This window comes from Schistocerca gregaria, chromosome 2, assembly GCF_023897955.1.
Source record: "Schistocerca gregaria isolate iqSchGreg1 chromosome 2, iqSchGreg1.2, whole genome shotgun sequence".
NCBI lineage: Eukaryota > Metazoa > Arthropoda > Insecta > Orthoptera > Acrididae > Schistocerca > Schistocerca gregaria.
In genome coordinates, this window is record NC_064921.1 from 870,333,162 (window position 1) to 870,360,746 (window position 27,585).

General features: G+C 55.4%; 56 non-coding genes across 56 annotated transcripts; 42 read left to right on the top strand and 14 right to left on the bottom strand.

Annotated features, from left to right (window-relative positions):
- The first annotated feature begins 92 nt into the window (after positions 1-92).
- Positions 93-165, top strand: Trnai-aau (transfer RNA isoleucine (anticodon AAU)). Its single transcript has one exon. It is a non-coding gene; the product is annotated as a tRNA-Ile (tRNA).
- Positions 166-601: 436 nt separating this feature from the next.
- Trnag-ucc (transfer RNA glycine (anticodon UCC)) lies at positions 602-673 on the bottom strand. Its single transcript has one exon. It is a non-coding gene; the product is annotated as a tRNA-Gly (tRNA).
- Positions 674-1,024: 351 nt separating this feature from the next.
- Positions 1,025-1,095, top strand: Trnag-gcc (transfer RNA glycine (anticodon GCC)). The gene has a single exon. It is a non-coding gene; the product is annotated as a tRNA-Gly (tRNA).
- Positions 1,096-1,800: 705 nt separating this feature from the next.
- On the top strand, positions 1,801-1,872 carry Trnae-uuc (transfer RNA glutamic acid (anticodon UUC)). Its single transcript has one exon. It is a non-coding gene; the product is annotated as a tRNA-Glu (tRNA).
- Positions 1,873-2,068: 196 nt separating this feature from the next.
- Trnai-aau (transfer RNA isoleucine (anticodon AAU)) lies at positions 2,069-2,142 on the top strand. Its single transcript has one exon. It is a non-coding gene; the product is annotated as a tRNA-Ile (tRNA).
- A 436-nt stretch (positions 2,143-2,578) lies between these two features.
- Trnag-ucc (transfer RNA glycine (anticodon UCC)) lies at positions 2,579-2,650 on the bottom strand. The gene has a single exon. It is a non-coding gene; the product is annotated as a tRNA-Gly (tRNA).
- A 351-nt stretch (positions 2,651-3,001) lies between these two features.
- Trnag-gcc (transfer RNA glycine (anticodon GCC)) lies at positions 3,002-3,072 on the top strand. Its single transcript has one exon. It is a non-coding gene; the product is annotated as a tRNA-Gly (tRNA).
- A 705-nt stretch (positions 3,073-3,777) lies between these two features.
- On the top strand, positions 3,778-3,849 carry Trnae-uuc (transfer RNA glutamic acid (anticodon UUC)). Its single transcript has one exon. It is a non-coding gene; the product is annotated as a tRNA-Glu (tRNA).
- Positions 3,850-4,045: 196 nt separating this feature from the next.
- Trnai-aau (transfer RNA isoleucine (anticodon AAU)) lies at positions 4,046-4,119 on the top strand. Its single transcript has one exon. It is a non-coding gene; the product is annotated as a tRNA-Ile (tRNA).
- A 436-nt stretch (positions 4,120-4,555) lies between these two features.
- Positions 4,556-4,627, bottom strand: Trnag-ucc (transfer RNA glycine (anticodon UCC)). Its single transcript has one exon. It is a non-coding gene; the product is annotated as a tRNA-Gly (tRNA).
- A 351-nt stretch (positions 4,628-4,978) lies between these two features.
- Positions 4,979-5,049, top strand: Trnag-gcc (transfer RNA glycine (anticodon GCC)). The gene has a single exon. It is a non-coding gene; the product is annotated as a tRNA-Gly (tRNA).
- A 705-nt stretch (positions 5,050-5,754) lies between these two features.
- Positions 5,755-5,826, top strand: Trnae-uuc (transfer RNA glutamic acid (anticodon UUC)). Its single transcript has one exon. It is a non-coding gene; the product is annotated as a tRNA-Glu (tRNA).
- A 196-nt stretch (positions 5,827-6,022) lies between these two features.
- Positions 6,023-6,096, top strand: Trnai-aau (transfer RNA isoleucine (anticodon AAU)). Its single transcript has one exon. It is a non-coding gene; the product is annotated as a tRNA-Ile (tRNA).
- A 436-nt stretch (positions 6,097-6,532) lies between these two features.
- Trnag-ucc (transfer RNA glycine (anticodon UCC)) lies at positions 6,533-6,604 on the bottom strand. Its single transcript has one exon. It is a non-coding gene; the product is annotated as a tRNA-Gly (tRNA).
- A 351-nt stretch (positions 6,605-6,955) lies between these two features.
- Positions 6,956-7,026, top strand: Trnag-gcc (transfer RNA glycine (anticodon GCC)). Its single transcript has one exon. It is a non-coding gene; the product is annotated as a tRNA-Gly (tRNA).
- A 705-nt stretch (positions 7,027-7,731) lies between these two features.
- Positions 7,732-7,803, top strand: Trnae-uuc (transfer RNA glutamic acid (anticodon UUC)). Its single transcript has one exon. It is a non-coding gene; the product is annotated as a tRNA-Glu (tRNA).
- Positions 7,804-7,999: 196 nt separating this feature from the next.
- Trnai-aau (transfer RNA isoleucine (anticodon AAU)) lies at positions 8,000-8,073 on the top strand. The gene has a single exon. It is a non-coding gene; the product is annotated as a tRNA-Ile (tRNA).
- Positions 8,074-8,509: 436 nt separating this feature from the next.
- Trnag-ucc (transfer RNA glycine (anticodon UCC)) lies at positions 8,510-8,581 on the bottom strand. Its single transcript has one exon. It is a non-coding gene; the product is annotated as a tRNA-Gly (tRNA).
- A 351-nt stretch (positions 8,582-8,932) lies between these two features.
- Trnag-gcc (transfer RNA glycine (anticodon GCC)) lies at positions 8,933-9,003 on the top strand. Its single transcript has one exon. It is a non-coding gene; the product is annotated as a tRNA-Gly (tRNA).
- A 705-nt stretch (positions 9,004-9,708) lies between these two features.
- Trnae-uuc (transfer RNA glutamic acid (anticodon UUC)) lies at positions 9,709-9,780 on the top strand. Its single transcript has one exon. It is a non-coding gene; the product is annotated as a tRNA-Glu (tRNA).
- A 196-nt stretch (positions 9,781-9,976) lies between these two features.
- On the top strand, positions 9,977-10,050 carry Trnai-aau (transfer RNA isoleucine (anticodon AAU)). The gene has a single exon. It is a non-coding gene; the product is annotated as a tRNA-Ile (tRNA).
- Positions 10,051-10,486: 436 nt separating this feature from the next.
- On the bottom strand, positions 10,487-10,558 carry Trnag-ucc (transfer RNA glycine (anticodon UCC)). The gene has a single exon. It is a non-coding gene; the product is annotated as a tRNA-Gly (tRNA).
- A 351-nt stretch (positions 10,559-10,909) lies between these two features.
- Trnag-gcc (transfer RNA glycine (anticodon GCC)) lies at positions 10,910-10,980 on the top strand. The gene has a single exon. It is a non-coding gene; the product is annotated as a tRNA-Gly (tRNA).
- A 705-nt stretch (positions 10,981-11,685) lies between these two features.
- On the top strand, positions 11,686-11,757 carry Trnae-uuc (transfer RNA glutamic acid (anticodon UUC)). The gene has a single exon. It is a non-coding gene; the product is annotated as a tRNA-Glu (tRNA).
- Positions 11,758-11,953: 196 nt separating this feature from the next.
- Positions 11,954-12,027, top strand: Trnai-aau (transfer RNA isoleucine (anticodon AAU)). Its single transcript has one exon. It is a non-coding gene; the product is annotated as a tRNA-Ile (tRNA).
- A 436-nt stretch (positions 12,028-12,463) lies between these two features.
- Positions 12,464-12,535, bottom strand: Trnag-ucc (transfer RNA glycine (anticodon UCC)). Its single transcript has one exon. It is a non-coding gene; the product is annotated as a tRNA-Gly (tRNA).
- A 351-nt stretch (positions 12,536-12,886) lies between these two features.
- On the top strand, positions 12,887-12,957 carry Trnag-gcc (transfer RNA glycine (anticodon GCC)). Its single transcript has one exon. It is a non-coding gene; the product is annotated as a tRNA-Gly (tRNA).
- A 705-nt stretch (positions 12,958-13,662) lies between these two features.
- On the top strand, positions 13,663-13,734 carry Trnae-uuc (transfer RNA glutamic acid (anticodon UUC)). Its single transcript has one exon. It is a non-coding gene; the product is annotated as a tRNA-Glu (tRNA).
- Positions 13,735-13,930: 196 nt separating this feature from the next.
- Positions 13,931-14,004, top strand: Trnai-aau (transfer RNA isoleucine (anticodon AAU)). Its single transcript has one exon. It is a non-coding gene; the product is annotated as a tRNA-Ile (tRNA).
- Positions 14,005-14,440: 436 nt separating this feature from the next.
- Trnag-ucc (transfer RNA glycine (anticodon UCC)) lies at positions 14,441-14,512 on the bottom strand. Its single transcript has one exon. It is a non-coding gene; the product is annotated as a tRNA-Gly (tRNA).
- A 351-nt stretch (positions 14,513-14,863) lies between these two features.
- Trnag-gcc (transfer RNA glycine (anticodon GCC)) lies at positions 14,864-14,934 on the top strand. Its single transcript has one exon. It is a non-coding gene; the product is annotated as a tRNA-Gly (tRNA).
- A 705-nt stretch (positions 14,935-15,639) lies between these two features.
- Positions 15,640-15,711, top strand: Trnae-uuc (transfer RNA glutamic acid (anticodon UUC)). Its single transcript has one exon. It is a non-coding gene; the product is annotated as a tRNA-Glu (tRNA).
- Positions 15,712-15,907: 196 nt separating this feature from the next.
- Trnai-aau (transfer RNA isoleucine (anticodon AAU)) lies at positions 15,908-15,981 on the top strand. The gene has a single exon. It is a non-coding gene; the product is annotated as a tRNA-Ile (tRNA).
- A 436-nt stretch (positions 15,982-16,417) lies between these two features.
- On the bottom strand, positions 16,418-16,489 carry Trnag-ucc (transfer RNA glycine (anticodon UCC)). Its single transcript has one exon. It is a non-coding gene; the product is annotated as a tRNA-Gly (tRNA).
- Positions 16,490-16,840: 351 nt separating this feature from the next.
- On the top strand, positions 16,841-16,911 carry Trnag-gcc (transfer RNA glycine (anticodon GCC)). The gene has a single exon. It is a non-coding gene; the product is annotated as a tRNA-Gly (tRNA).
- A 705-nt stretch (positions 16,912-17,616) lies between these two features.
- Positions 17,617-17,688, top strand: Trnae-uuc (transfer RNA glutamic acid (anticodon UUC)). The gene has a single exon. It is a non-coding gene; the product is annotated as a tRNA-Glu (tRNA).
- Positions 17,689-17,884: 196 nt separating this feature from the next.
- Trnai-aau (transfer RNA isoleucine (anticodon AAU)) lies at positions 17,885-17,958 on the top strand. The gene has a single exon. It is a non-coding gene; the product is annotated as a tRNA-Ile (tRNA).
- Positions 17,959-18,394: 436 nt separating this feature from the next.
- On the bottom strand, positions 18,395-18,466 carry Trnag-ucc (transfer RNA glycine (anticodon UCC)). Its single transcript has one exon. It is a non-coding gene; the product is annotated as a tRNA-Gly (tRNA).
- A 351-nt stretch (positions 18,467-18,817) lies between these two features.
- Positions 18,818-18,888, top strand: Trnag-gcc (transfer RNA glycine (anticodon GCC)). The gene has a single exon. It is a non-coding gene; the product is annotated as a tRNA-Gly (tRNA).
- A 705-nt stretch (positions 18,889-19,593) lies between these two features.
- Trnae-uuc (transfer RNA glutamic acid (anticodon UUC)) lies at positions 19,594-19,665 on the top strand. The gene has a single exon. It is a non-coding gene; the product is annotated as a tRNA-Glu (tRNA).
- Positions 19,666-19,861: 196 nt separating this feature from the next.
- Trnai-aau (transfer RNA isoleucine (anticodon AAU)) lies at positions 19,862-19,934 on the top strand. Its single transcript has one exon. It is a non-coding gene; the product is annotated as a tRNA-Ile (tRNA).
- Positions 19,935-20,370: 436 nt separating this feature from the next.
- Trnag-ucc (transfer RNA glycine (anticodon UCC)) lies at positions 20,371-20,442 on the bottom strand. Its single transcript has one exon. It is a non-coding gene; the product is annotated as a tRNA-Gly (tRNA).
- Positions 20,443-20,793: 351 nt separating this feature from the next.
- On the top strand, positions 20,794-20,864 carry Trnag-gcc (transfer RNA glycine (anticodon GCC)). Its single transcript has one exon. It is a non-coding gene; the product is annotated as a tRNA-Gly (tRNA).
- A 705-nt stretch (positions 20,865-21,569) lies between these two features.
- Positions 21,570-21,641, top strand: Trnae-uuc (transfer RNA glutamic acid (anticodon UUC)). The gene has a single exon. It is a non-coding gene; the product is annotated as a tRNA-Glu (tRNA).
- A 196-nt stretch (positions 21,642-21,837) lies between these two features.
- On the top strand, positions 21,838-21,911 carry Trnai-aau (transfer RNA isoleucine (anticodon AAU)). Its single transcript has one exon. It is a non-coding gene; the product is annotated as a tRNA-Ile (tRNA).
- A 436-nt stretch (positions 21,912-22,347) lies between these two features.
- On the bottom strand, positions 22,348-22,419 carry Trnag-ucc (transfer RNA glycine (anticodon UCC)). Its single transcript has one exon. It is a non-coding gene; the product is annotated as a tRNA-Gly (tRNA).
- Positions 22,420-22,770: 351 nt separating this feature from the next.
- Positions 22,771-22,841, top strand: Trnag-gcc (transfer RNA glycine (anticodon GCC)). The gene has a single exon. It is a non-coding gene; the product is annotated as a tRNA-Gly (tRNA).
- A 705-nt stretch (positions 22,842-23,546) lies between these two features.
- Positions 23,547-23,618, top strand: Trnae-uuc (transfer RNA glutamic acid (anticodon UUC)). The gene has a single exon. It is a non-coding gene; the product is annotated as a tRNA-Glu (tRNA).
- A 196-nt stretch (positions 23,619-23,814) lies between these two features.
- Trnai-aau (transfer RNA isoleucine (anticodon AAU)) lies at positions 23,815-23,887 on the top strand. The gene has a single exon. It is a non-coding gene; the product is annotated as a tRNA-Ile (tRNA).
- Positions 23,888-24,323: 436 nt separating this feature from the next.
- Trnag-ucc (transfer RNA glycine (anticodon UCC)) lies at positions 24,324-24,395 on the bottom strand. The gene has a single exon. It is a non-coding gene; the product is annotated as a tRNA-Gly (tRNA).
- Positions 24,396-24,746: 351 nt separating this feature from the next.
- Positions 24,747-24,817, top strand: Trnag-gcc (transfer RNA glycine (anticodon GCC)). Its single transcript has one exon. It is a non-coding gene; the product is annotated as a tRNA-Gly (tRNA).
- A 705-nt stretch (positions 24,818-25,522) lies between these two features.
- Positions 25,523-25,594, top strand: Trnae-uuc (transfer RNA glutamic acid (anticodon UUC)). The gene has a single exon. It is a non-coding gene; the product is annotated as a tRNA-Glu (tRNA).
- A 196-nt stretch (positions 25,595-25,790) lies between these two features.
- Positions 25,791-25,863, top strand: Trnai-aau (transfer RNA isoleucine (anticodon AAU)). The gene has a single exon. It is a non-coding gene; the product is annotated as a tRNA-Ile (tRNA).
- A 426-nt stretch (positions 25,864-26,289) lies between these two features.
- Trnag-ucc (transfer RNA glycine (anticodon UCC)) lies at positions 26,290-26,361 on the bottom strand. Its single transcript has one exon. It is a non-coding gene; the product is annotated as a tRNA-Gly (tRNA).
- A 351-nt stretch (positions 26,362-26,712) lies between these two features.
- Trnag-gcc (transfer RNA glycine (anticodon GCC)) lies at positions 26,713-26,783 on the top strand. Its single transcript has one exon. It is a non-coding gene; the product is annotated as a tRNA-Gly (tRNA).
- Positions 26,784-27,488: 705 nt separating this feature from the next.
- On the top strand, positions 27,489-27,560 carry Trnae-uuc (transfer RNA glutamic acid (anticodon UUC)). Its single transcript has one exon. It is a non-coding gene; the product is annotated as a tRNA-Glu (tRNA).
- The last annotated feature ends 25 nt before the right edge of the window (positions 27,561-27,585 follow it).

The following is a 27,585-nucleotide window of genomic DNA, read 5'->3' on the forward strand; positions in this document are numbered from 1 at the left end:
AGACGAGGGAAGCAGACACACGACGGCCATAGAAATGGTGTATGGTTTCATGCCACACGTTTCCAGCGTAGGGCTGAGCAACAATCTGTCGAGGCCCGTTAGCTCAGTTGGTTAGAGCGTCGTGCTAATAACGCGAAGGTCGTGGGTTCGATCCCCCACGGGCCACTTCGCTTTTACAACTACGAAAAGGCAGCGCCGATTTCAGCTGGCCAGTGTGATCACCAAAAGATCATCACCCTTGCCAGTACTCGGGCGCGTGAGCGCATCCGAACACAGGGTACTGTTGGCAGTTTTACTTCCTCTGTTTCTTTCTCCTTTGTTTTCGGAGCTACAGTCCGATTCGGTCAGGGAGACGCCACCGTGACATGAAGGGGCGTGCTGTGTGTCCATTGCCTCGCTTCCCCTTACCTCTCTCAGTCGTTTCTCGTGCTTGTCGTTTTGATATAGGCCGATTTGAGAGCGTCAGCTCTCGCGTCAGCCGAGCAAAGTCGAGACAAGTCGAGACACACTAGGGGCTGGTGTGCAGCGAGGAACAGGGAGAAAAAAACATTAATTTAAGGGCGCGTGGCAAAAGTACTCATACGCGAAATTAAAAGCCTGCTGCGGTGGCCGGGAATCGAACCCGGATCAACTGCTTGGAAGGCAACTATGCTGACCATTACACCACCACCGCACAAGCGAGCGCCCCGGCGCCGCACCGTGTCGGCCTCCCGCCTGTCGGCAGCGGCCGAAGGTGATGGTACCTGGCAGGCGCATTTCGAGGTGGGCTAGGGGAGCACATCCAGACGCATTCGGACAGCGTATCCGCGCACATTTCGCATCCTTTGGCAAGAGTCGGTGCCGGCGACGCAAGAGTACGCAGAGGACCGCGTTCTGGCGGCGTTTTTAAGCAGAGCAGTGCAGTGCAGTGCTGGGTTCAGCGTCTTCAGCATCTTCTCGACAGGATGCTACGGCGCTTGACGGCAGTCCCACTTTCCCTTGAGACATCTGCTCGGGAAGCAGCGTGAAGTTACTACTGGCCCGAGCATCGGTGGTTCAGTGGTAGAATGCTCGCCTGCCACGCGGGCGGCCCGGGTTCGATTCCCGGCCGATGCATCATTTTGCTTTTCCCGCGATAATGCTGCCGTGTGGCTTACGCGCTTGACATGCACGATCCATAAGAATGTATAGCTGGATTCCCTTGAGAAGAACCGAGAACGCATCACTTTCGGGTCCCCACTAGGACGATCGCATCATGTTCTGCAGACTAGCGTCGGCCTCGACTCGCAAGTTGCTGTGTCCAGGTGCCTCCGAGACACCGAACTTCAACGTCAAGGAGTGCTGCCTATCGCTGCAAAAGCTGCAGCAACACCGCAATCAACAGGGCCGGCAATGCACGTGTAGCAAACAGAACACGTTATCCAGGAAGTACAGTGTCTCTGCGTCCAACATTGGGTACGGGTCGCCGCTACCTCGGTAGCGCAGTAGGCAGCGCCTAAGTCTCGTAATCTTAAGGTCGTGAGTTCGATCCTCGATTTAATTTCCTGTGACCGGTGGTGGTGCTGTTGCCAGGGTCCCAACGTATTTCTTGTTTGTTATCCACAACGCTTCAGCGGGAAAATGTTTACTTCCTACTTTTGCTACTTACAGCTTCCCTTTTCCTCTTCTCCCAGCAGAGCATGAAGCCAAAAGCATTGCTCTGAGACGTTTGAGGTGCTCGCCTTGCCAGTCAGTATGCTCGCAAAGAGAGAAGGGCGCCGACGCGGGACTCGGCACGAAATGCGACAAGCGACCGTCCGAGCCGTCGAAGAAACGCCCACATCCGGTGTGGTCTAGTGGCTAGGATACCTGGCTTTCACCCAGGAGGCCCGGGTTCGATTCCCGGTACCGGAACGGAATTTTTTCCACACGAATCGTGACAAGTTTGAGCTGTCCGAGCTGCCGTTTCCCGTCCTGCTAGCAATATAGCTACTGTTTCGTGACAGTCGGCAGAATATAGACGAGGGAAGCAGACACACGACGGCCATAGAAATGGTGTATGGTTTCATGCCACACGTTTCCAGCGTAGGGCTGAGCAACAATCTGTCGAGGCCCGTTAGCTCAGTTGGTTAGAGCGTCGTGCTAATAACGCGAAGGTCGTGGGTTCGATCCCCCCACGGGCCACTTCGCTTTTACAACTACGAAAAGGCAGCGCCGATTTCAGCTGGCCAGTGTGATCACCAAAAGATCATCACCCTTGCCAGTACTCGGGCGCGTGAGCGCATCCGAACACAGGGTACTGTTGGCAGTTTTACTTCCTCTGTTTCTTTCTCCTTTGTTTTCGGAGCTACAGTCCGATTCGGTCAGGGAGACGCCACCGTGACATGAAGGGGCGTGCTGTGTGTCCATTGCCTCGCTTCCCCTTACCTCTCTCAGTCGTTTCTCGTGCTTGTCGTTTTGATATAGGCCGATTTGAGAGCGTCAGCTCTCGCGTCAGCCGAGCAAAGTCGAGACAAGTCGAGACACACTAGGGGCTGGTGTGCAGCGAGGAACAGGGAGAAAAAAACATTAATTTAAGGGCGCGTGGCAAAAGTACTCATACGCGAAATTAAAAGCCTGCTGCGGTGGCCGGGAATCGAACCCGGATCAACTGCTTGGAAGGCAACTATGCTGACCATTACACCACCACCGCACAAGCGAGCGCCCCGGCGCCGCACCGTGTCGGCCTCCCGCCTGTCGGCAGCGGCCGAAGGTGATGGTACCTGGCAGGCGCATTTCGAGGTGGGCTAGGGGAGCACATCCAGACGCATTCGGACAGCATATCCGCGCACATTTCGCATCCTTTGGCAAGAGTCGGTGCCGGCGACGCAAGAGTACGCAGAGGACCGCGTTCTGGCGGCGTTTTTAAGCAGAGCAGTGCAGTGCAGTGCTGGGTTCAGCGTCTGCAGCATCTTCTCGACAGGATGCTACGGCGCTTGACGGCAGTCCCACTTTCCCTTGAGACATCTGCTCGGGAAGCAGCGTGAAGTTACTACTGGCCCGAGCATCGGTGGTTCAGTGGTAGAATGCTCGCCTGCCACGCGGGCGGCCCGGGTTCGATTCCCGGCCGATGCATCATTTTGCTTTTCCCGCGATAATGCTGCCGTGTGGCTTACGCGCTTGACATGCACGATCCATAAGAATGTATAGCTGGATTCCCTTGAGAAGAACCGAGAACTCATCACTTTCGGGTCCCCACTAGGACGATCGCATCATGTTCTGCAGACTAGCGTCGGCCTCGACTCGCAAGTTGCTGTGTCCAGGTGCCTCCGAGACACCGAACTTCAACGTCAAGGAGTGCTGCCTATCGCTGCAAAAGCTGCAGCAACACCGCAATCAACAGGGCCGGCAATGCACGTGTAGCAAACAGAACACGTTATCCAGGAAGTACAGTGTCTCTGCGTCCAACATTGGGTACGGGTCGCCGCTACCTCGGTAGCGCAGTAGGCAGCGCCTAAGTCTCGTAATCTTAAGGTCGTGAGTTCGATCCTCGATTTAATTTCCTGTGACCGGTGGTGGTGCTGTTGCTAGTGCCCCAACGTATTTCTTGTTTGTTATCCACAACGCTTCAGCGGGAAAATGTTTACTTCCTACTTTTGCTACTTACAGCTTCCCTTTTCCTCTTCTCCCAGCAGAGCATGAAGCCAAAAGCATTGCTCTGAGACGTTTGAGGTGCTCGCCTTGCCAGTCAGTATGCTCGCAAAGAGAGAAGGGCGCCGACGCGGGACTCGGCACGAAATGCGACAAGCGACCGTCCGAGCCGTCGAAGAAACGCCCACATCCGGTGTGGTCTAGTGGCTAGGATACCTGGCTTTCACCCAGGAGGCCCGGGTTCGATTCCCGGTACCGGAACGGAATTTTTTCCACACGAATCGTGACAAGTTTGAGCTGTCCGAGCTGCCGTTTCCCGTCCTGCTAGCAATATAGCTACTGTTTCGTGACAGTCGGCAGAATATAGACGAGGGAAGCAGACACACGACGGCCATAGAAATGGTGTATGGTTTCATGCCACACGTTTCCAGCGTAGGGCTGAGCAACAATCTGTCGAGGCCCGTTAGCTCAGTTGGTTAGAGCGTCGTGCTAATAACGCGAAGGTCGTGGGTTCGATCCCCCCACGGGCCACTTCGCTTTTACAACTACGAAAAGGCAGCGCCGATTTCAGCTGGCCAGTGTGATCACCAAAAGATCATCACCCTTGCCAGTACTCGGGCGCGTGAGCGCATCCGAACACAGGGTACTGTTGGCAGTTTTACTTCCTCTGTTTCTTTCTCCTTTGTTTTCGGAGCTACAGTCCGATTCGGTCAGGGAGACGCCACCGTGACATGAAGGGGCGTGCTGTGTGTCCATTGCCTCGCTTCCCCTTACCTCTCTCAGTCGTTTCTCGTGCTTGTCGTTTTGATATAGGCCGATTTGAGAGCGTCAGCTCTCGCGTCAGCCGAGCAAAGTCGAGACAAGTCGAGACACACTAGGGGCTGGTGTGCAGCGAGGAACAGGGAGAAAAAAACATTAATTTAAGGGCGCGTGGCAAAAGTACTCATACGCGAAATTAAAAGCCTGCTGCGGTGGCCGGGAATCGAACCCGGATCAACTGCTTGGAAGGCAACTATGCTGACCATTACACCACCACCGCACAAGCGAGCGCCCCGGCGCCGCACCGTGTCGGCCTCCCGCCTGTCGGCAGCGGCCGAAGGTGATGGTACCTGGCAGGCGCATTTCGAGGTGGGCTAGGGGAGCACATCCAGACGCATTCGGACAGCATATCCGCGCACATTTCGCATCCTTTGGCAAGAGTCGGTGCCGGCGACGCAAGAGTACGCAGAGGACCGCGTTCTGGCGGCGTTTTTAAGCAGAGCAGTGCAGTGCAGTGCTGGGTTCAGCGTCTGCAGCATCTTCTCGACAGGATGCTACGGCGCTTGACGGCAGTCCCACTTTCCCTTGAGACATCTGCTCGGGAAGCAGCGTGAAGTTACTACTGGCCCGAGCATCGGTGGTTCAGTGGTAGAATGCTCGCCTGCCACGCGGGCGGCCCGGGTTCGATTCCCGGCCGATGCATCATTTTGCTTTTCCCGCGATAATGCTGCCGTGTGGCTTACGCGCTTGACATGCACGATCCATAAGAATGTATAGCTGGATTCCCTTGAGAAGAACCGAGAACGCATCACTTTCGGGTCCCCACTAGGACGATCGCATCATGTTCTGCAGACTAGCGTCGGCCTCGACTCGCAAGTTGCTGTGTCCAAGTGCCTCCGAGACACCGAACTTCAACGTCAAGGAGTGCTGCCTATCGCTGCAAAAGCTGCAGCAACACCGCAATCAACAGGGCCGGCAATGCACGTGTAGCAAACAGAACACGTTATCCAGGAAGTACAGTGTCTCTGCGTCCAACATTGGGTACGGGTCGCCGCTACCTCGGTAGCGCAGTAGGCAGCGCCTAAGTCTCGTAATCTTAAGGTCGTGAGTTCGATCCTCGATTTAATTTCCTGTGACCGGTGGTGGTGCTGTTGCCAGGGCCCCAACGTATTTCTTGTTTGTTATCCACAACGCTTCAGCGGGAAAATGTTTACTTCCTACTTTTGCTACTTACAGCTTCCCTTTTCCTCTTCTCCCAGCAGAGCATGAAGCCAAAAGCATTGCTCTGAGACGTTTGAGGTGCTCGCCTTGCCAGTCAGTATGCTCGCAAAGAGAGAAGGGCGCCGACGCGGGACTCGGCACGAAATGCGACAAGCGACCGTCCGAGCCGTCGAAGAAACGCCCACATCCGGTGTGGTCTAGTGGCTAGGATACCTGGCTTTCACCCAGGAGGCCCGGGTTCGATTCCCGGTACCGGAACGGAATTTTTTCCACACGAATCGTGACAAGTTTGAGCTGTCCGAGCTGCCGTTTCCCGTCCTGCTAGCAATATAGCTACTGTTTCGTGACAGTCGGCAGAATATAGACGAGGGAAGCAGACACACGACGGCCATAGAAATGGTGTATGGTTTCATGCCACACGTTTCCAGCGTAGGGCTGAGCAACAATCTGTCGAGGCCCGTTAGCTCAGTTGGTTAGAGCGTCGTGCTAATAACGCGAAGGTCGTGGGTTCGATCCCCCCACGGGCCACTTCGCTTTTACAACTACGAAAAGGCAGCGCCGATTTCAGCTGGCCAGTGTGATCACCAAAAGATCATCACCCTTGCCAGTACTCGGGCGCGTGAGCGCATCCGAACACAGGGTACTGTTGGCAGTTTTACTTCCTCTGTTTCTTTCTCCTTTGTTTTCGGAGCTACAGTCCGATTCGGTCAGGGAGACGCCACCGTGACATGAAGGGGCGTGCTGTGTGTCCATTGCCTCGCTTCCCCTTACCTCTCTCAGTCGTTTCTCGTGCTTGTCGTTTTGATATAGGCCGATTTGAGAGCGTCAGCTCTCGCGTCAGCCGAGCAAAGTCGAGACAAGTCGAGACACACTAGGGGCTGGTGTGCAGCGAGGAACAGGGAGAAAAAAACATTAATTTAAGGGCGCGTGGCAAAAGTACTCATACGCGAAATTAAAAGCCTGCTGCGGTGGCCGGGAATCGAACCCGGATCAACTGCTTGGAAGGCAACTATGCTGACCATTACACCACCACCGCACAAGCGAGCGCCCCGGCGCCGCACCGTGTCGGCCTCCCGCCTGTCGGCAGCGGCCGAAGGTGATGGTACCTGGCAGGCGCATTTCGAGGTGGGCTAGGGGAGCACATCCAGACGCATTCGGACAGCATATCCGCGCACATTTCGCATCCTTTGGCAAGAGTCGGTGCCGGCGACGCAAGAGTACGCAGAGGACCGCGTTCTGGCGGCGTTTTTAAGCAGAGCAGTGCAGTGCAGTGCTGGGTTCAGCGTCTGCAGCATCTTCTCGACAGGATGCTACGGCGCTTGACGGCAGTCCCACTTTCCCTTGAGACATCTGCTCGGGAAGCAGCGTGAAGTTACTACTGGCCCGAGCATCGGTGGTTCAGTGGTAGAATGCTCGCCTGCCACGCGGGCGGCCCGGGTTCGATTCCCGGCCGATGCATCATTTTGCTTTTCCCGCGATAATGCTGCCGTGTGGCTTACGCGCTTGACATGCACGATCCATAAGAATGTATAGCTGGATTCCCTTGAGAAGAACCGAGAACGCATCACTTTCGGGTCCCCACTAGGACGATCGCATCATGTTCTGCAGACTAGCGTCGGCCTCGACTCGCAAGTTGCTGTGTCCAAGTGCCTCCGAGACACCGAACTTCAACGTCAAGGAGTGCTGCCTATCGCTGCAAAAGCTGCAGCAACACCGCAATCAACAGGGCCGGCAATGCACGTGTAGCAAACAGAACACGTTATCCAGGAAGTACAGTGTCTCTGCGTCCAACATTGGGTACGGGTCGCCGCTACCTCGGTAGCGCAGTAGGCAGCGCCTAAGTCTCGTAATCTTAAGGTCGTGAGTTCGATCCTCGATTTAATTTCCTGTGACCGGTGGTGGTGCTGTTGCCAGGGCCCCAACGTATTTCTTGTTTGTTATCCACAACGCTTCAGCGGGAAAATGTTTACTTCCTACTTTTGCTACTTACAGCTTCCCTTTTCCTCTTCTCCCAGCAGAGCATGAAGCCAAAAGCATTGCTCTGAGACGTTTGAGGTGCTCGCCTTGCCAGTCAGTATGCTCGCAAAGAGAGAAGGGCGCCGACGCGGGACTCGGCACGAAATGCGACAAGCGACCGTCCGAGCCGTCGAAGAAACGCCCACATCCGGTGTGGTCTAGTGGCTAGGATACCTGGCTTTCACCCAGGAGGCCCGGGTTCGATTCCCGGTACCGGAACGGAATTTTTTCCACACGAATCGTGACAAGTTTGAGCTGTCCGAGCTGCCGTTTCCCGTCCTGCTAGCAATATAGCTACTGTTTCGTGACAGTCGGCAGAATATAGACGAGGGAAGCAGACACACGACGGCCATAGAAATGGTGTATGGTTTCATGCCACACGTTTCCAGCGTAGGGCTGAGCAACAATCTGTCGAGGCCCGTTAGCTCAGTTGGTTAGAGCGTCGTGCTAATAACGCGAAGGTCGTGGGTTCGATCCCCCCACGGGCCACTTCGCTTTTACAACTACGAAAAGGCAGCGCCGATTTCAGCTGGCCAGTGTGATCACCAAAAGATCATCACCCTTGCCAGTACTCGGGCGCGTGAGCGCATCCGAACACAGGGTACTGTTGGCAGTTTTACTTCCTCTGTTTCTTTCTCCTTTGTTTTCGGAGCTACAGTCCGATTCGGTCAGGGAGACGCCACCGTGACATGAAGGGGCGTGCTGTGTGTCCATTGCCTCGCTTCCCCTTACCTCTCTCAGTCGTTTCTCGTGCTTGTCGTTTTGATATAGGCCGATTTGAGAGCGTCAGCTCTCGCGTCAGCCGAGCAAAGTCGAGACAAGTCGAGACACACTAGGGGCTGGTGTGCAGCGAGGAACAGGGAGAAAAAAACATTAATTTAAGGGCGCGTGGCAAAAGTACTCATACGCGAAATTAAAAGCCTGCTGCGGTGGCCGGGAATCGAACCCGGATCAACTGCTTGGAAGGCAACTATGCTGACCATTACACCACCACCGCACAAGCGAGCGCCCCGGCGCCGCACCGTGTCGGCCTCCCGCCTGTCGGCAGCGGCCGAAGGTGATGGTACCTGGCAGGCGCATTTCGAGGTGGGCTAGGGGAGCACATCCAGACGCATTCGGACAGCATATCCGCGCACATTTCGCATCCTTTGGCAAGAGTCGGTGCCGGCGACGCAAGAGTACGCAGAGGACCGCGTTCTGGCGGCGTTTTTAAGCAGAGCAGTGCAGTGCAGTGCTGGGTTCAGCGTCTGCAGCATCTTCTCGACAGGATGCTACGGCGCTTGACGGCAGTCCCACTTTCCCTTGAGACATCTGCTCGGGAAGCAGCGTGAAGTTACTACTGGCCCGAGCATCGGTGGTTCAGTGGTAGAATGCTCGCCTGCCACGCGGGCGGCCCGGGTTCGATTCCCGGCCGATGCATCATTTTGCTTTTCCCGCGATAATGCTGCCGTGTGGCTTACGCGCTTGACATGCACGATCCATAAGAATGTATAGCTGGATTCCCTTGAGAAGAACCGAGAACGCATCACTTTCGGGTCCCCACTAGGACGATCGCATCATGTTCTGCAGACTAGCGTCGGCCTCGACTCGCAAGTTGCTGTGTCCAAGTGCCTCCGAGACACCGAACTTCAACGTCAAGGAGTGCTGCCTATCGCTGCAAAAGCTGCAGCAACACCGCAATCAACAGGGCCGGCAATGCACGTGTAGCAAACAGAACACGTTATCCAGGAAGTACAGTGTCTCTGCGTCCAACATTGGGTACGGGTCGCCGCTACCTCGGTAGCGCAGTAGGCAGCGCCTAAGTCTCGTAATCTTAAGGTCGTGAGTTCGATCCTCGATTTAATTTCCTGTGACCGGTGGTGGTGCTGTTGCCAGGGCCCCAACGTATTTCTTGTTTGTTATCCACAACGCTTCAGCGGGAAAATGTTTACTTCCTACTTTTGCTACTTACAGCTTCCCTTTTCCTCTTCTCCCAGCAGAGCATGAAGCCAAAAGCATTGCTCTGAGACGTTTGAGGTGCTCGCCTTGCCAGTCAGTATGCTCGCAAAGAGAGAAGGGCGCCGACGCGGGACTCGGCACGAAATGCGACAAGCGACCGTCCGAGCCGTCGAAGAAACGCCCACATCCGGTGTGGTCTAGTGGCTAGGATACCTGGCTTTCACCCAGGAGGCCCGGGTTCGATTCCCGGTACCGGAACGGAATTTTTTCCACACGAATCGTGACAAGTTTGAGCTGTCCGAGCTGCCGTTTCCCGTCCTGCTAGCAATATAGCTACTGTTTCGTGACAGTCGGCAGAATATAGACGAGGGAAGCAGACACACGACGGCCATAGAAATGGTGTATGGTTTCATGCCACACGTTTCCAGCGTAGGGCTGAGCAACAATCTGTCGAGGCCCGTTAGCTCAGTTGGTTAGAGCGTCGTGCTAATAACGCGAAGGTCGTGGGTTCGATCCCCCCACGGGCCACTTCGCTTTTACAACTACGAAAAGGCAGCGCCGATTTCAGCTGGCCAGTGTGATCACCAAAAGATCATCACCCTTGCCAGTACTCGGGCGCGTGAGCGCATCCGAACACAGGGTACTGTTGGCAGTTTTACTTCCTCTGTTTCTTTCTCCTTTGTTTTCGGAGCTACAGTCCGATTCGGTCAGGGAGACGCCACCGTGACATGAAGGGGCGTGCTGTGTGTCCATTGCCTCGCTTCCCCTTACCTCTCTCAGTCGTTTCTCGTGCTTGTCGTTTTGATATAGGCCGATTTGAGAGCGTCAGCTCTCGCGTCAGCCGAGCAAAGTCGAGACAAGTCGAGACACACTAGGGGCTGGTGTGCAGCGAGGAACAGGGAGAAAAAAACATTAATTTAAGGGCGCGTGGCAAAAGTACTCATACGCGAAATTAAAAGCCTGCTGCGGTGGCCGGGAATCGAACCCGGATCAACTGCTTGGAAGGCAACTATGCTGACCATTACACCACCACCGCACAAGCGAGCGCCCCGGCGCCGCACCGTGTCGGCCTCCCGCCTGTCGGCAGCGGCCGAAGGTGATGGTACCTGGCAGGCGCATTTCGAGGTGGGCTAGGGGAGCACATCCAGACGCATTCGGACAGCATATCCGCGCACATTTCGCATCCTTTGGCAAGAGTCGGTGCCGGCGACGCAAGAGTACGCAGAGGACCGCGTTCTGGCGGCGTTTTTAAGCAGAGCAGTGCAGTGCAGTGCTGGGTTCAGCGTCTGCAGCATCTTCTCGACAGGATGCTACGGCGCTTGACGGCAGTCCCACTTTCCCTTGAGACATCTGCTCGGGAAGCAGCGTGAAGTTACTACTGGCCCGAGCATCGGTGGTTCAGTGGTAGAATGCTCGCCTGCCACGCGGGCGGCCCGGGTTCGATTCCCGGCCGATGCATCATTTTGCTTTTCCCGCGATAATGCTGCCGTGTGGCTTACGCGCTTGACATGCACGATCCATAAGAATGTATAGCTGGATTCCCTTGAGAAGAACCGAGAACGCATCACTTTCGGGTCCCCACTAGGACGATCGCATCATGTTCTGCAGACTAGCGTCGGCCTCGACTCGCAAGTTGCTGTGTCCAAGTGCCTCCGAGACACCGAACTTCAACGTCAAGGAGTGCTGCCTATCGCTGCAAAAGCTGCAGCAACACCGCAATCAACAGGGCCGGCAATGCACGTGTAGCAAACAGAACACGTTATCCAGGAAGTACAGTGTCTCTGCGTCCAACATTGGGTACGGGTCGCCGCTACCTCGGTAGCGCAGTAGGCAGCGCCTAAGTCTCGTAATCTTAAGGTCGTGAGTTCGATCCTCGATTTAATTTCCTGTGACCGGTGGTGGTGCTGTTGCCAGGGCCCCAACGTATTTCTTGTTTGTTATCCACAACGCTTCAGCGGGAAAATGTTTACTTCCTACTTTTGCTACTTACAGCTTCCCTTTTCCTCTTCTCCCAGCAGAGCATGAAGCCAAAAGCATTGCTCTGAGACGTTTGAGGTGCTCGCCTTGCCAGTCAGTATGCTCGCAAAGAGAGAAGGGCGCCGACGCGGGACTCGGCACGAAATGCGACAAGCGACCGTCCGAGCCGTCGAAGAAACGCCCACATCCGGTGTGGTCTAGTGGCTAGGATACCTGGCTTTCACCCAGGAGGCCCGGGTTCGATTCCCGGTACCGGAACGGAATTTTTTCCACACGAATCGTGACAAGTTTGAGCTGTCCGAGCTGCCGTTTCCCGTCCTGCTAGCAATATAGCTACTGTTTCGTGACAGTCGGCAGAATATAGACGAGGGAAGCAGACACACGACGGCCATAGAAATGGTGTATGGTTTCATGCCACACGTTTCCAGCGTAGGGCTGAGCAACAATCTGTCGAGGCCCGTTAGCTCAGTTGGTTAGAGCGTCGTGCTAATAACGCGAAGGTCGTGGGTTCGATCCCCCCACGGGCCACTTCGCTTTTACAACTACGAAAAGGCAGCGCCGATTTCAGCTGGCCAGTGTGATCACCAAAAGATCATCACCCTTGCCAGTACTCGGGCGCGTGAGCGCATCCGAACACAGGGTACTGTTGGCAGTTTTACTTCCTCTGTTTCTTTCTCCTTTGTTTTCGGAGCTACAGTCCGATTCGGTCAGGGAGACGCCACCGTGACATGAAGGGGCGTGCTGTGTGTCCATTGCCTCGCTTCCCCTTACCTCTCTCAGTCGTTTCTCGTGCTTGTCGTTTTGATATAGGCCGATTTGAGAGCGTCAGCTCTCGCGTCAGCCGAGCAAAGTCGAGACAAGTCGAGACACACTAGGGGCTGGTGTGCAGCGAGGAACAGGGAGAAAAAAACATTAATTTAAGGGCGCGTGGCAAAAGTACTCATACGCGAAATTAAAAGCCTGCTGCGGTGGCCGGGAATCGAACCCGGATCAACTGCTTGGAAGGCAACTATGCTGACCATTACACCACCACCGCACAAGCGAGCGCCCCGGCGCCGCACCGTGTCGGCCTCCCGCCTGTCGGCAGCGGCCGAAGGTGATGGTACCTGGCAGGCGCATTTCGAGGTGGGCTAGGGGAGCACATCCAGACGCATTCGGACAGCATATCCGCGCACATTTCGCATCCTTTGGCAAGAGTCGGTGCCGGCGACGCAAGAGTACGCAGAGGACCGCGTTCTGGCGGCGTTTTTAAGCAGAGCAGTGCAGTGCAGTGCTGGGTTCAGCGTCTGCAGCATCTTCTCGACAGGATGCTACGGCGCTTGACGGCAGTCCCACTTTCCCTTGAGACATCTGCTCGGGAAGCAGCGTGAAGTTACTACTGGCCCGAGCATCGGTGGTTCAGTGGTAGAATGCTCGCCTGCCACGCGGGCGGCCCGGGTTCGATTCCCGGCCGATGCATCATTTTGCTTTTCCCGCGATAATGCTGCCGTGTGGCTTACGCGCTTGACATGCACGATCCATAAGAATGTATAGCTGGATTCCCTTGAGAAGAACCGAGAACTCATCACTTTCGGGTCCCCACTAGGACGATCGCATCATGTTCTGCAGACTAGCGTCGGCCTCGACTCGCAAGTTGCTGTGTCCAGGTGCCTCCGAGACACCGAACTTCAACGTCAAGGAGTGCTGCCTATCGCTGCAAAAGCTGCAGCAACACCGCAATCAACAGGGCCGGCAATGCACGTGTAGCAAACAGAACACGTTATCCAGGAAGTACAGTGTCTCTGCGTCCAACATTGGGTACGGGTCGCCGCTACCTCGGTAGCGCAGTAGGCAGCGCCTAAGTCTCGTAATCTTAAGGTCGTGAGTTCGATCCTCGATTTAATTTCCTGTGACCGGTGGTGGTGCTGTTGCTAGTGCCCCAACGTATTTCTTGTTTGTTATCCACAACGCTTCAGCGGGAAAATGTTTACTTCCTACTTTTGCTACTTACAGCTTCCCTTTTCCTCTTCTCCCAGCAGAGCATGAAGCCAAAAGCATTGCTCTGAGACGTTTGAGGTGCTCGCCTTGCCAGTCAGTATGCTCGCAAAGAGAGAAGGGCGCCGACGCGGGACTCGGCACGAAATGCGACAAGCGACCGTCCGAGCCGTCGAAGAAACGCCCACATCCGGTGTGGTCTAGTGGCTAGGATACCTGGCTTTCACCCAGGAGGCCCGGGTTCGATTCCCGGTACCGGAACGGAATTTTTTCCACACGAATCGTGACAAGTTTGAGCTGTCCGAGCTGCCGTTTCCCGTCCTGCTAGCAATATAGCTACTGTTTCGTGACAGTCGGCAGAATATAGACGAGGGAAGCAGACACACGACGGCCATAGAAATGGTGTATGGTTTCATGCCACACGTTTCCAGCGTAGGGCTGAGCAACAATCTGTCGAGGCCCGTTAGCTCAGTTGGTTAGAGCGTCGTGCTAATAACGCGAAGGTCGTGGGTTCGATCCCCCCACGGGCCACTTCGCTTTTACAACTACGAAAAGGCAGCGCCGATTTCAGCTGGCCAGTGTGATCACCAAAAGATCATCACCCTTGCCAGTACTCGGGCGCGTGAGCGCATCCGAACACAGGGTACTGTTGGCAGTTTTACTTCCTCTGTTTCTTTCTCCTTTGTTTTCGGAGCTACAGTCCGATTCGGTCAGGGAGACGCCACCGTGACATGAAGGGGCGTGCTGTGTGTCCATTGCCTCGCTTCCCCTTACCTCTCTCAGTCGTTTCTCGTGCTTGTCGTTTTGATATAGGCCGATTTGAGAGCGTCAGCTCTCGCGTCAGCCGAGCAAAGTCGAGACAAGTCGAGACACACTAGGGGCTGGTGTGCAGCGAGGAACAGGGAGAAAAAAACATTAATTTAAGGGCGCGTGGCAAAAGTACTCATACGCGAAATTAAAAGCCTGCTGCGGTGGCCGGGAATCGAACCCGGATCAACTGCTTGGAAGGCAACTATGCTGACCATTACACCACCACCGCACAAGCGAGCGCCCCGGCGCCGCACCGTGTCGGCCTCCCGCCTGTCGGCAGCGGCCGAAGGTGATGGTACCTGGCAGGCGCATTTCGAGGTGGGCTAGGGGAGCACATCCAGACGCATTCGGACAGCATATCCGCGCACATTTCGCATCCTTTGGCAAGAGTCGGTGCCGGCGACGCAAGAGTACGCAGAGGACCGCGTTCTGGCGGCGTTTTTAAGCAGAGCAGTGCAGTGCAGTGCTGGGTTCAGCGTCTGCAGCATCTTCTCGACAGGATGCTACGGCGCTTGACGGCAGTCCCACTTTCCCTTGAGACATCTGCTCGGGAAGCAGCGTGAAGTTACTACTGGCCCGAGCATCGGTGGTTCAGTGGTAGAATGCTCGCCTGCCACGCGGGCGGCCCGGGTTCGATTCCCGGCCGATGCATCATTTTGCTTTTCCCGCGATAATGCTGCCGTGTGGCTTACGCGCTTGACATGCACGATCCATAAGAATGTATAGCTGGATTCCCTTGAGAAGAACCGAGAACTCATCACTTTCGGGTCCCCACTAGGACGATCGCATCATGTTCTGCAGACTAGCGTCGGCCTCGACTCGCAAGTTGCTGTGTCCAGGTGCCTCCGAGACACCGAACTTCAACGTCAAGGAGTGCTGCCTATCGCTGCAAAAGCTGCAGCAACACCGCAATCAACAGGGCCGGCAATGCACGTGTAGCAAACAGAACACGTTATCCAGGAAGTACAGTGTCTCTGCGTCCAACATTGGGTACGGGTCGCCGCTACCTCGGTAGCGCAGTAGGCAGCGCCTAAGTCTCGTAATCTTAAGGTCGTGAGTTCGATCCTCGATTTAATTTCCTGTGACCGGTGGTGGTGCTGTTGCTAGTGCCCCAACGTATTTCTTGTTTGTTATCCACAACGCTTCAGCGGGAAAATGTTTACTTCCTACTTTTGCTACTTACAGCTTCCCTTTTCCTCTTCTCCCAGCAGAGCATGAAGCCAAAAGCATTGCTCTGAGACGTTTGAGGTGCTCGCCTTGCCAGTCAGTATGCTCGCAAAGAGAGAAGGGCGCCGACGCGGGACTCGGCACGAAATGCGACAAGCGACCGTCCGAGCCGTCGAAGAAACGCCCACATCCGGTGTGGTCTAGTGGCTAGGATACCTGGCTTTCACCCAGGAGGCCCGGGTTCGATTCCCGGTACCGGAACGGAATTTTTTCCACACGAATCGTGACAAGTTTGAGCTGTCCGAGCTGCCGTTTCCCGTCCTGCTAGCAATATAGCTACTGTTTCGTGACAGTCGGCAGAATATAGACGAGGGAAGCAGACACACGACGGCCATAGAAATGGTGTATGGTTTCATGCCACACGTTTCCAGCGTAGGGCTGAGCAACAATCTGTCGAGGCCCGTTAGCTCAGTTGGTTAGAGCGTCGTGCTAATAACGCGAAGGTCGTGGGTTCGATCCCCCCACGGGCCACTTCGCTTTTACAACTACGAAAAGGCAGCGCCGATTTCAGCTGGCCAGTGTGATCACCAAAAGATCATCACCCTTGCCAGTACTCGGGCGCGTGAGCGCATCCGAACACAGGGTACTGTTGGCAGTTTTACTTCCTCTGTTTCTTTCTCCTTTGTTTTCGGAGCTACAGTCCGATTCGGTCAGGGAGACGCCACCGTGACATGAAGGGGCGTGCTGTGTGTCCATTGCCTCGCTTCCCCTTACCTCTCTCAGTCGTTTCTCGTGCTTGTCGTTTTGATATAGGCCGATTTGAGAGCGTCAGCTCTCGCGTCAGCCGAGCAAAGTCGAGACAAGTCGAGACACACTAGGGGCTGGTGTGCAGCGAGGAACAGGGAGAAAAAAACATTAATTTAAGGGCGCGTGGCAAAAGTACTCATACGCGAAATTAAAAGCCTGCTGCGGTGGCCGGGAATCGAACCCGGATCAACTGCTTGGAAGGCAACTATGCTGACCATTACACCACCACCGCACAAGCGAGCGCCCCGGCGCCGCACCGTGTCGGCCTCCCGCCTGTCGGCAGCGGCCGAAGGTGATGGTACCTGGCAGGCGCATTTCGAGGTGGGCTAGGGGAGCACATCCAGACGCATTCGGACAGCATATCCGCGCACATTTCGCATCCTTTGGCAAGAGTCGGTGCCGGCGACGCAAGAGTACGCAGAGGACCGCGTTCCGGCGGCGTTTTTAAGCAGAGCAGTGCAGTGCAGTGCTGGGTTCAGCGTCTGCAGCATCTTCTCTACAGGATGCTACGGCGCTTGACGGCAGTCCCACTTTCCCTTGAGACATCTGCTCGGGAAGCAGCGTGAAGTTACTACTGGCCCGAGCATCGGTGGTTCAGTGGTAGAATGCTCGCCTGCCACGCGGGCGGCCCGGGTTCGATTCCCGGCCGATGCATCATTTTGCTTTTCCCGCGATAATGCTGCCGTGTGGCTTACGCGCTTGACATGCACGATCCATAAGAATGTATAGCTGGATTCCCTTGAGAAGAACCGAGAACGCATCACTTTCGGGTCCCCACTAGGACGATCGCATCATGTTCTGCAGACTAGCGTCGGCCTCGACTCGCAAGTTGCTGTGTCCAGGTGCCTCCGAGACACCGAACTTCAACGTCAAGGAGTGCTGCCTATCGCTGCAAAAGCTGCAGCAACACCGCAATCAACAGGGCCGGCAATGCACGTGTAGCAAACAGAACACGTTATCCAGGAAGTACAGTGTCTCTGCGTCCAACATTGGGTACGGGTCGCCGCTACCTCGGTAGCGCAGTAGGCAGCGCCTAAGTCTCGTAATCTTAAGGTCGTGAGTTCGATCCTCGATTTAATTTCCTGTGACCGGTGGTGGTGCTGTTGCTAGTGCCCCAACGTATTTCTTGTTTGTTATCCACAACGCTTCAGCGGGAAAATGTTTACTTCCTACTTTTGCTACTTACAGCTTCCCTTTTCCTCTTCTCCCAGCAGAGCATGAAGCCAAAAGCATTGCTCTGAGACGTTTGAGGTGCTCGCCTTGCCAGTCAGTATGCTCGCAAAGAGAGAAGGGCGCCGACGCGGGACTCGGCACGAAATGCGACAAGCGACCGTCCGAGCCGTCGAAGAAACGCCCACATCCGGTGTGGTCTAGTGGCTAGGATACCTGGCTTTCACCCAGGAGGCCCGGGTTCGATTCCCGGTACCGGAACGGAATTTTTTCCACACGAATCGTGACAAGTTTGAGCTGTCCGAGCTGCCGTTTCCCGTCCTGCTAGCAATATAGCTACTGTTTCGTGACAGTCGGCAGAATATAGACGAGGGAAGCAGACACACGACGGCCATAGAAATGGTGTATGGTTTCATGCCACACGTTTCCAGCGTAGGGCTGAGCAACAATCTGTCGAGGCCCGTTAGCTCAGTTGGTTAGAGCGTCGTGCTAATAACGCGAAGGTCGTGGGTTCGATCCCCCCACGGGCCACTTCGCTTTTACAACTACGAAAAGGCAGCGCCGATTTCAGCTGGCCAGTGTGATCACCAAAAGATCATCACCCTTGCCAGTACTCGGGCGCGTGAGCGCATCCGAACACAGGGTACTGTTGGCAGTTTTACTTCCTCTGTTTCTTTCTCCTTTGTTTTCGGAGCTACAGTCCGATTCGGTCAGGGAGACGCCACCGTGACATGAAGGGGCGTGCTGTGTGTCCATTGCCTCGCTTCCCCTTACCTCTCTCAGTCGTTTCTCGTGCTTGTCGTTTTGATATAGGCCGATTTGAGAGCGTCAGCTCTCGCGTCAGCCGAGCAAAGTCGAGACAAGTCGAGACACACTAGGGGCTGGTGTGCAGCGAGGAACAGGGAGAAAAAAACATTAATTTAAGGGCGCGTGGCAAAAGTACTCATACGCGAAATTAAAAGCCTGCTGCGGTGGCCGGGAATCGAACCCGGATCAACTGCTTGGAAGGCAACTATGCTGACCATTACACCACCACCGCACAAGCGAGCGCCCCGGCGCCGCACCGTGTCGGCCTCCCGCCTGTCGGCAGCGGCCGAAGGTGATGGTACCTGGCAGGCGCATTTCGAGGTGGGCTAGGGGAGCACATCCAGACGCATTCGGACAGCATATCCGCGCACATTTCGCATCCTTTGGCAAGAGTCGGTGCCGGCGACGCAAGAGTACGCAGAGGACCGCGTTCCGGCGGCGTTTTTAAGCAGAGCAGTGCAGTGCAGTGCTGGGTTCAGCGTCTGCAGCATCTTCTCTACAGGATGCTACGGCGCTTGACGGCAGTCCCACTTTCCCTTGAGACATCTGCTCGGGAAGCAGCGTGAAGTTACTACTGGCCCGAGCATCGGTGGTTCAGTGGTAGAATGCTCGCCTGCCACGCGGGCGGCCCGGGTTCGATTCCCGGCCGATGCATCATTTTGCTTTTCCCGCGATAATGCTGCCGTGTGGCTTACGCGCTTGACATGCACGATCCATAAGAATGTATAGCTGGATTCCCTTGAGAAGAACCGAGAACGCATCACTTTCGGGTCCCCACTAGGACGATCGCATCATGTTCTGCAGACTAGCGTCGGCCTCGACTCGCAAGTTGCTGTGTCCAGGTGCCTCCGAGACACCGAACTTCAACGTCAAGGAGTGCTGCCTATCGCTGCAAAAGCTGCAGCAACACCGCAATCAACAGGGCCGGCAATGCACGTGTAGCAAACAGAACACGTTATCCAGGAAGTACAGTGTCTCTGCGTCCAACATTGGGTACGGGTCGCCGCTACCTCGGTAGCGCAGTAGGCAGCGCCTAAGTCTCGTAATCTTAAGGTCGTGAGTTCGATCCTCGATTTAATTTCCTGTGACCGGTGGTGGTGCTGTTGCTAGGGCCCCAACGTATTTCTTGTTTGTTATCCACAACGCTTCAGCGGGAAAATGTTTACTTCCTACTTTTGCTACTTACAGCTTCCCTTTTCCTCTTCTCCCAGCAGAGCATGAAGCCAAAAGCATTGCTCTGAGACGTTTGAGGTGCTCGCCTTGCCAGTCAGTATGCTCGCAAAGAGAGAAGGGCGCCGACGCGGGACTCGGCACGAAATGCGACAAGCGACCGTCCGAGCCGTCGAAGAAACGCCCACATCCGGTGTGGTCTAGTGGCTAGGATACCTGGCTTTCACCCAGGAGGCCCGGGTTCGATTCCCGGTACCGGAACGGAATTTTTTCCACACGAATCGTGACAAGTTTGAGCTGTCCGAGCTGCCGTTTCCCGTCCTGCTAGCAATATAGCTACTGTTTCGTGACAGTCGGCAGAATATAGACGAGGGAAGCAGACACACGACGGCCATAGAAATGGTGTATGGTTTCATGCCACACGTTTCCAGCGTAGGGCTGAGCAACAATCTGTCGAGGCCCGTTAGCTCAGTTGGTTAGAGCGTCGTGCTAATAACGCGAAGGTCGTGGGTTCGATCCCCCACGGGCCACTTCGCTTTTACAACTACGAAAAGGCAGCGCCGATTTCAGCTGGCCAGTGTGATCACCAAAAGATCATCACCCTTGCCAGTACTCGGGCGCGTGAGCGCATCCGAACACAGGGTACTGTTGGCAGTTTTACTTCCTCTGTTTCTTTCTCCTTTGTTTTCGGAGCTACAGTCCGATTCGGTCAGGGAGACGCCACCGTGACATGAAGGGGCGTGCTGTGTGTCCATTGCCTCGCTTCCCCTTACCTCTCTCAGTCGTTTCTCGTGCTTGTCGTTTTGATATAGGCCGATTTGAGAGCGTCAGCTCTCGCGTCAGCCGAGCAAAGTCGAGACAAGTCGAGACACACTAGGGGCTGGTGTGCAGCGAGGGACAGGGAGAAAAAAACATTAATTTAAGGGCGCGTGGCAAAAGTACTCATACGCGAAATTAAAAGCCTGCTGCGGTGGCCGGGAATCGAACCCGGATCAACTGCTTGGAAGGCAACTATGCTGACCATTACACCACCACCGCACAAGCGAGCGCCCCGGCGCCGCACCGTGTCGGCCTCCCGCCTGTCGGCAGCGGCCGAAGGTGATGGTACCTGGCAGGCGCATTTCGAGGTGGGCTAGGGGAGCACATCCAGACGCATTCGGACAGCATATCCGCGCACATTTCGCATCCTTTGGCAAGAGTCGGTGCCGGCGACGCAAGAGTACGCAGAGGACCGCGTTCTGGCGGCGTTTTTAAGCAGAGCAGTGCAGTGCAGTGCTGGGTTCAGCGTCTGCAGCATCTTCTCGACAGGATGCTACGGCGCTTGACGGCAGTCCCACTTTCCCTTGAGACATCTGCTCGGGAAGCAGCGTGAAGTTACTACTGGCCCGAGCATCGGTGGTTCAGTGGTAGAATGCTCGCCTGCCACGCGGGCGGCCCGGGTTCGATTCCCGGCCGATGCATCATTTTGCTTTTCCCGCGATAATGCTGCCGTGTGGCTTACGCGCTTGACATGCACGATCCATAAGAATGTATAGCTGGATTCCCTTGAGAAGAACCGAGAACGCATCACTTTCGGGTCCCCACTAGGACGATCGCATCATGTTCTGCAGACTAGCGTCGGCCTCGACTCGCAAGTTGCTGTGTCCAGGTGCCTCCGAGACACCGAACTTCAACGTCAAGGAGTGCTGCCTATCGCTGCAAAAGCTGCAGCAACACCGCAATCAACAGGGCCGGCAATGCACGTGTAGCAAACAGAACACGTTATCCAGGAAGTACAGTGTCTCTGCGTCCAACATTGGGTACGGGTCGCCGCTACCTCGGTAGCGCAGTAGGCAGCGCCTAAGTCTCGTAATCTTAAGGTCGTGAGTTCGATCCTCGATTTAATTTCCTGTGACCGGTGGTGGTGCTGTTGCTAGGGCCCCAACGTATTTCTTGTTTGTTATCCACAACGCTTCAGCGGGAAAATGTTTACTTCCTACTTTTGCTACTTACAGCTTCCCTTTTCCTCTTCTCCCAGCAGAGCATGAAGCCAAAAGCATTGCTCTGAGACGTTTGAGGTGCTCGCCTTGCCAGTCAGTATGCTCGCAAAGAGAGAAGGGCGCCGACGCGGGACTCGGCACGAAATGCGACAAGCGACCGTCCGAGCCGTCGAAGAAACGCCCACATCCGGTGTGGTCTAGTGGCTAGGATACCTGGCTTTCACCCAGGAGGCCCGGGTTCGATTCCCGGTACCGGAACGGAATTTTTTCCACACGAATCGTGACAAGTTTGAGCTGTCCGAGCTGCCGTTTCCCGTCCTGCTAGCAATATAGCTACTGTTTCGTGACAGTCGGCAGAATATAGACGAGGGAAGCAGACACACGACGGCCATAGAAATGGTGTATGGTTTCATGCCACACGTTTCCAGCGTAGGGCTGAGCAACAATCTGTCGAGGCCCGTTAGCTCAGTTGGTTAGAGCGTCGTGCTAATGACGCGAAGGTCGTGGGTTCGATCCCCCCACGGGCCACTTCGCTTTTACAACTACGAAAAGGCAGCGCCGATTTCAGCTGGCCAGTGTGATCACCAAAAGATCATCACCCTTGCCAGTACTCGGGCGCGTGAGCGCATCCGAACACAGGGTACTGTTGGCAGTTTTACTTCCTCTGTTTCTTTCTCCTTTGTTTTCGGAGCTACAGTCCGATTCGGTCAGGGAGACGCCACCGTGACATGAAGGGGCGTGCTGTGTGTCCATTGCCTCGCTTCCCCTTACCTCTCTCAGTCGTTTCTCGTGCTTGTCGTTTTGATATAGGCCGATTTGAGAGCGTCAGCTCTCGCGTCAGCCGAGCAAAGTCGAGACAAGTCGAGACACACTAGGGGCTGGTGTGCAGCGAGGAACAGGGAGAAAAAAACATTAATTTAAGGGCGCGTGGCAAAAGTACTCATACGCGAAATTAAAAGCCTGCTGCGGTGGCCGGGAATCGAACCCGGATCAACTGCTTGGAAGGCAACTATGCTGACCATTACACCACCACCGCACAAGCGAGCGCCCCGGCGCCGCACCGTGTCGGCCTCCCGCCTGTCGGCAGCGGCCGAAGGTGATGGTACCTGGCAGGCGCATTTCGAGGTGGGCTAGGGGAGCACATCCAGACGCATTCGGACAGCATATCCGCGCACATTTCGCATCCTTTGGCAAGAGTCGGTGCCGGCGACGCAAGAGTACGCAGAGGACCGCGTTCCGGCGGCGTTTTTAAGCAGAGCAGTGCAGTGCAGTGCTGGGTTCAGCGTCTGCAGCATCTTCTCTACAGGATGCTACGGCGCTTGACGGCAGTCCCACTTTCCCTTGAGACATCTGCTCGGGAAGCAGCGTGAAGTTACTACTGGCCCGAGCATCGGTGGTTCAGTGGTAGAATGCTCGCCTGCCACGCGGGCGGCCCGGGTTCGATTCCCGGCCGATGCATCATTTTGCTTTTCCCGCGATAATGCTGCCGTGTGGCTTACGCGCTTGACATGCACGATCCATAAGAATGTATAGCTGGATTCCCTTGAGAAGAACCGAGAACGCATCACTTTCGGGTCCCCACTAGGACGATCGCATCATGTTCTGCAGACTAGCGTCGGCCTCGACTCGCAAGTTGCTGTGTCCAGGTGCCTCCGAGACACCGAACTTCAACGTCAAGGAGTGCTGCCTATCGCTGCAAAAGCTGCAGCAACACCGCAATCAACAGGGCCGGCAATGCACGTGTAGCAAACAGAACACGTTATCCAGGAAGTACAGTGTCTCTGCGTCCAACATTGGGTACGGGTCGCCGCTACCTCGGTAGCGCAGTAGGCAGCGCCTAAGTCTCGTAATCTTAAGGTCGTGAGTTCGATCCTCGATTTAATTTCCTGTGACCGGTGGTGGTGCTGTTGCTAGGGCCCCAACGTATTTCTTGTTTGTTATCCACAACGCTTCAGCGGGAAAATGTTTACTTCCTACTTTTGCTACTTACAGCTTCCCTTTTCCTCTTCTCCCAGCAGAGCATGAAGCCAAAAGCATTGCTCTGAGACGTTTGAGGTGCTCGCCTTGCCAGTCAGTATGCTCGCAAAGAGAGAAGGGCGCCGACGCGGGACTCGGCACGAAATGCGACAAGCGACCGTCCGAGCCGTCGAAGAAACGCCCACATCCGGTGTGGTCTAGTGGCTAGGATACCTGGCTTTCACCCAGGAGGCCCGGGTTCGATTCCCGGTACCGGAACGGAATTTTTTCCACACGAATCGTGACAAGTTTGAGCTGTCCGAGCTGCCGTTTCCCGTCCTGCTAGCAATATAGCTACTGTTTCGTGACAGTCGGCAGAATATAGACGAGGGAAGCAGACACACGACGGCCATAGAAATGGTGTATGGTTTCATGCCACACGTTTCCAGCGTAGGGCTGAGCAACAATCTGTCGAGGCCCGTTAGCTCAGTTGGTTAGAGCGTCGTGCTAATAACGCGAAGGTCGTGGGTTCGATCCCCCACGGGCCACTTCGCTTTTACAACTACGAAAAGGCAGCGCCGATTTCAGCTGGCCAGTGTGATCACCAAAAGATCATCACCCTTGCCAGTACTCGGGCGCGTGAGCGCATCCGAACACAGGGTACTGTTGGCAGTTTTACTTCCTCTGTTTCTTTCTCCTTTGTTTTCGGAGCTACAGTCCGATTCGGTCAGGGAGACGCCACCGTGACATGAAGGGGCGTGCTGTGTGTCCATTGCCTCGCTTCCCCTTACCTCTCTCAGTCGTTTCTCGTGCTTGTCGTTTTGATATAGGCCGATTTGAGAGCGTCAGCTCTCGCGTCAGCCGAGCAAAGTCGAGACAAGTCGAGACACACTAGGGGCTGGTGTGCAGCGAGGAACAGGGAGAAAAAAACATTAATTTAAGGGCGCGTGGCAAAAGTACTCATACGCGAAATTAAAAGCCTGCTGCGGTGGCCGGGAATCGAACCCGGATCAACTGCTTGGAAGGCAACTATGCTGACCATTACACCACCACCGCACAAGCGAGCGCCCCGGCGCCGCACCGTGTCGGCCTCCCGCCTGTCGGCAGCGGCCGAAGGTGATGGTACCTGGCAGGCGCATTTCGAGGTGGGCTAGGGGAGCACATCCAGACGCATTCGGACAGCATATCCGCGCACATTTCGCATCCTTTGGCAAGAGTCGGTGCCGGCGACGCAAGAGTACGCAGAGGACCGCGTTCTGGCGGCGTTTTTAAGCAGAGCAGTGCAGTGCAGTGCTGGGTTCAGCGTCTGCAGCATCTTCTCGACAGGATGCTACGGCGCTTGACGGCAGTCCCACTTTCCCTTGAGACATCTGCTCGGGAAGCAGCGTGAAGTTACTACTGGCCCGAGCATCGGTGGTTCAGTGGTAGAATGCTCGCCTGCCACGCGGGCGGCCCGGGTTCGATTCCCGGCCGATGCATCATTTTGCTTTTCCCGCGATAATGCTGCCGTGTGGCTTACGCGCTTGACATGCACGATCCATAAGAATGTATAGCTGGATTCCCTTGAGAAGAACCGAGAACGCATCACTTTCGGGTCCCCACTAGGACGATCGCATCATGTTCTGCAGACTAGCGTCGGCCTCGACTCGCAAGTTGCTGTGTCCAGGTGCCTCCGAGACACCGAACTTCAACGTCAAGGAGTGCTGCCTATCGCTGCAAAAGCTGCAGCAACACCGCAATCAACAGGGCCGGCAATGCACGTGTAGCAAACAGAACACGTTATCCAGGAAGTACAGTGTCTCTGCGTCCAACATTGGGTACGGGTCGCCGCTACCTCGGTAGCGCAGTAGGCAGCGCCTAAGTCTCGTAATCTTAAGGTCGTGAGTTCGATCCTCGATTTAATTTCCTGTGACCGGTGGTGGTGCTGTTGCTAGGGCCCCAACGTATTTCTTGTTTGTTATCCACAACGCTTCAGCGGGAAAATGTTTACTTCCTACTTTTGCTACTTACAGCTTCCCTTTTCCTCTTCTCCCAGCAGAGCATGAAGCCAAAAGCATTGCTCTGAGACGTTTGAGGTGCTCGCCTTGCCAGTCAGTATGCTCGCAAAGAGAGAAGGGCGCCGACGCGGGACTCGGCACGAAATGCGACAAGCGACCGTCCGAGCCGGCGAAGAAACGCCCACATCCGGTGTGGTCTAGTGGCTAGGATACCTGGCTTTCACCCAGGAGGCCCGGGTTCGATTCCCGGTACCGGAACGGAATTTTTTCCACACGAATCGTGACAAGTTTGAGCTGTCCGAGCTGCCGTTTCCCGTCCTGCTAGCAATATAGCTACTGTTTCGTGACAGTCGGCAGAATATAGACGAGGGAAGCAGACACACGACGGCCATAGAAATGGTGTATGGTTTCATGCCACACGTTTCCAGCGTAGGGCTGAGCAACAATCTGTCGAGGCCCGTTAGCTCAGTTGGTTAGAGCGTCGTGCTAATAACGCGAAGGTCGTGGGTTCGATCCCCCACGGGCCACTTCGCTTTTACAACTACGAAAAGGCAGCGCCGATTTCAGCTGGCCAGTGTGATCACCAAAAGATCATCACCCTTGCCAGTACTCGGGCGCGTGAGCGCATCCGAACACAGGGTACTGTTGGCAGTTTTACTTCCTCTGTTTCTTTCTCCTTTGTTTTCGGAGCTACAGTCCGATTCGGTCAGGGAGACGCCACCGTGACATGAAGGGGCGTGCTGTGTGTCCATTGCCTCGCTTCCCCTTACCTCTCTCAGTCGTTTCTCGTGCTTGTCGTTTTGATATAGGCCGATTTGAGAGCGTCAGCTCTCGCGTCAGCCGAGACAAGTCGAGACACACTAGGGGCTGGTGTGCAGCGAGGAACAGGGAGAAAAAAACATTAATTTAAGGGCGCGTGGCAAAAGTACTCATACGCGAAATTAAAAGCCTGCTGCGGTGGCCGGGAATCGAACCCGGATCAACTGCTTGGAAGGCAACTATGCTGACCATTACACCACCACCGCACAAGCGAGCGCCCCGGCGCCGCACCGTGTCGGCCTCCCGCCTGTCGGCAGCGGCCGAAGGTGATGGTACCTGGCAGGCGCATTTCGAGGTGGGCTAGGGGAGCACATCCAGACGCATTCGGACAGCGTATCCGCGCACATTTCGCATCCTTTGGCAAGAGTCGGTGCCGGCGACGCAAGAGTACGCAGAGGACCGCGTTCTGGCGGCGTTTTTAAGCAGAGCAGTGCAGTGCAGTGCTGGGTTCAGCGTCTTCAGCATCTTCTCGACAGGATGCTACGGCGCTTGACGGCAGTCCCACTTTCCCTTGAGACATCTGCTCGGGAAGCAGCGTGAAGTTACTACTGGCCCGAGCATCGGTGGTTCAGTGGTAGAATGCTCGCCTGCCACGCGGGCGGCCCGGGTTCGATTCCCGGCCGATGCATCATTTTGCTTTTCCCGCGATAATGCTGCCGTGTGGCTTACGCGCTTGACATGCACGATCCATAAGAATGTATAGCTGGATTCCCTTGAGAAGAACCGAGAACGCATCACTTTCGGGTCCCCACTAGGACGATCGCATCATGTTCTGCAGACTAGCGTCGGCCTCGACTCGCAAGTTGCTGTGTCCAGGTGCCTCCGAGACACCGAACTTCAACGTCAAGGAGTGCTGCCTATCGCTGCAAAAGCTGCAGCAACACCGCAATCAACAGGGCCGGCAATGCACGTGTAGCAAACAGAACACGTTATCCAGGAAGTACAGTGTCTCTGCGTCCAACATTGGGTACGGGTCGCCGCTACCTCGGTAGCGCAGTAGGCAGCGCCTAAGTCTCGTAATCTTAAGGTCGTGAGTTCGATCCTCGATTTAATTTCCTGTGACCGGTGGTGGTGCTGTTGCTAGGGCCCCAACGTATTTCTTGTTTGTTATCCACAACGCTTCAGCGGGAAAATGTTTACTTCCTACTTTTGCTACTTACAGCTTCCCTTTTCCTCTTCTCCCAGCAGAGCATGAAGCCAAAAGCATTGCTCTGAGACGTTTGAGGTGCTCGCCTTGCCAGTCAGTATGCTCGCAAAGAGAGAAGGGCGCCGACGCGGGACTCGGCACGAAATGCGACAAGCGACCGTCCGAGCCGTCGAAGAAACGCCCACATCCGGTGTGGTCTAGTGGCTAGGATACCTGGCTTTCACCCAGGAGGCCCGGGTTCGATTCCCGGTACCGGAACGGAATTTTTTCCACACGAATCGTG